The following is a 2,500-nucleotide window of genomic DNA, read 5'->3' as shown; positions in this document are numbered from 1 at the left end:
TGGCTCTGGGGTTTCCGCTCTCCCTCTCTCGCTCTCTCTCCTGCTCCCTGGCCGAGCCGCCTGGGAGGACGAGGGTCGAGGGGGAAGGCAACGGTCGGGCTGGGGCACACCGCACGGTGAGAACCCCCTTCGCCTGCCTCCACACCTCTGTCGTCCTCCCCACTGACGTAGGGGCTCGGGAAAAGACTGGAAATCGCGAAGCTCGGCAGTGGCGCGGAGAGGCCACCCACCGCCGCCGCTGTCGCCACCGCCGCGGAGGCCGCCCTTTCGGACACGAGGGGCAGCGCGAGCCTCCGCTGGCCGGGTACGCATCTGGAAGAAAAGGGCCGCCCTCGGAGAAGATCGCTGTGCTTCCCCGCACAGGGAGCGATTCGGACGACGGGCCCCCACGCCTGGCTGGGTGGGCGCCCCGCCGTTCGCCCGTACGGGTCGTCGGACCACTGCCTTCGCTCGGTTCGGGTCAAACTCCCCACGGCTCGGCCACCTCCGCAGACGGGAGGCGAGGCCGGCATGCGCGCCCAAAGATAGGTGTCGGAAGCCCGGGGGTAGAGGAGGAAGGGGACCGCTCACCTTAAGCCAGCGCGGGCTCCAAAGCCCGGGCCGAGCGAGCGGCGCCACCTCCCCACCCGGGAGCGCTGCGCCAGATCGATCGGAGGAAGAGCAGGGGTGCATGTAGGGACTTGCCCAAGTACGGAGGCTGCAAACCCCTGTCGTCGGGAGATACGTGCCCACGAGTCCTGGAAGCGCGACTCGGGTACAGGCGCCCTTGCGGGGGGGTACTGGATGTGGAACAGCACTGGGGTCGAAGCCACAAAAGCATCCGCCCTCATGGAGCCTCTCCTCGGCCTAAAAATCCAGATTTTAGCCTTGACGGCGCCCCCATGTGGAGAACCAGGGCCCGCGGGGGGGTCTGGCCAGGCTCACTTCAACCCAGGAACACCTCTCTGACTTGGGATAGGCGACCGGCAAAAGTCCCCCCACGCAGCTGCGGAAGCCTGGGTTCAGCCAAGGTGCAGACCTCCAGCCGAACAGGGACTCATAGCCAAAACGCATACCCAGGCCTACGGAGGTGAAAACCAGCTTAAATGAGTCGAAATGTGTCGGGGCTGAGAGGTACCTCTCTCTCATATATTCTGCCGGTGGTGTGCAAAACTGGGTCTTTGCATGGAGTGTCACCCTATACCCACTTTAGGGACGCATGCAAAAAAGTGCCCGATCGCCTGGAACTGTCAGGCGGATTCGGCTCCCTGGAATTTCCTCATTCTGGTTCTTTTTCACTTTTTGTCTCTTTTGCGACATCTAGTGGGCAGGCTGCATTACTGCAACCGGGGACACCTCAAAACGCTTGGAACTGGGGAGCGGGCTCAATTTACAAACGTTTTGCGGGTCCTGGAAGTCAAAATTGTGACTTCTGAAAACGACTAAGTATCAAGGACTCATCGCGCGAATCGCTCTGGAACTGAAATCGGATGCGCGCACTGACATGCTCCCCTCTCTGGAAGTCTGACACAAGTTGAAAAATTTTCTAAGTCCCCAAAAATTTTTTTTTTCAACTTTTTTTCAATTTTCCCCCTGTGGGATATATATTTTACCCACACTTTTGGAGCCCTCCTGGGATGCCCTCTAACATACTAGAACCTCATTTTGTGGAAGTTTTCACAAAATTGTGAAATTTTCCAAAAAGTCAGAAATTTTGCAAAAACGACTAAGTATCAAGGACTCATCGCGCGAATCGCTCTGGAACTGAAATCGGATGCGCGCACTGACATGCTCCCCTCTCTGGAAGTCTGACACATGTGTGAAAATTTTCTAAGTCCCCAAAAATTTTTTTTTTCAACTTTTTTTCAATTTTCCCCCTGTGGGATATATATTTTACCCACACTTTTGGAGCCCTCCTGGGATGCCCTCTAACATACTAGAACCTCATTTTGTGGAAGTTTTCACAAAATTGTGAAATTTTCCAAAAAGTCAGAAATTTTGCAAAAACGACTAAGTATCAAGGACTCATCGCGCGAATCGCTCTGGAACTGAAATCGGATGCGCGCACTGACACGCTCCCCTGTCTGGAAGTCTGACAAAAGTTGAAAAATTTTCTAAGTCCCCAAAAATTTTTTTTTTCAACTTTTTTTCAATTTTCCCCCTGTGGGATATATATTTTACCCACACTTTTGGAGCCCTCCTGGGATGCCCTCTAACATACTAGAACCTCATTTTGTGGAAGTTTTCACAAAATTGTGAAATTTTCCAAAAAGTCAGAAATTTTGCAAAAACGACTAAGTATCAAGGACTCATCGCGCGAATCGCTCTGGAACTGAAATCGGATGCGCGCACTGACATGCTCCCCTCTCTGGAAGTCTGACACATGTGTGAAAATTTTCTAAGTCCCCAAAAATTTTTTTTTTCAACTTTTTTTCAATTTTCCCCCTGTGGGATATATATTTTACCCACACTTTTGGAGCCCTCCTGGGATGCCCTCTAACATACTAGAACCTCATTTTGT

This window comes from Phyllobates terribilis, unplaced genomic scaffold (assembly GCF_046119375.1).
Source record: "Phyllobates terribilis strain yellow unplaced genomic scaffold, ASM4611937v1 Scaffold_2457__1_contigs__length_129993, whole genome shotgun sequence".
Classification (NCBI taxonomy): Eukaryota; Metazoa; Chordata; class Amphibia; order Anura; family Dendrobatidae; genus Phyllobates; species Phyllobates terribilis.
The sequence above is the reverse complement of the archived record's forward strand: the minus strand, read 5'-3'. Positions refer to the sequence as shown.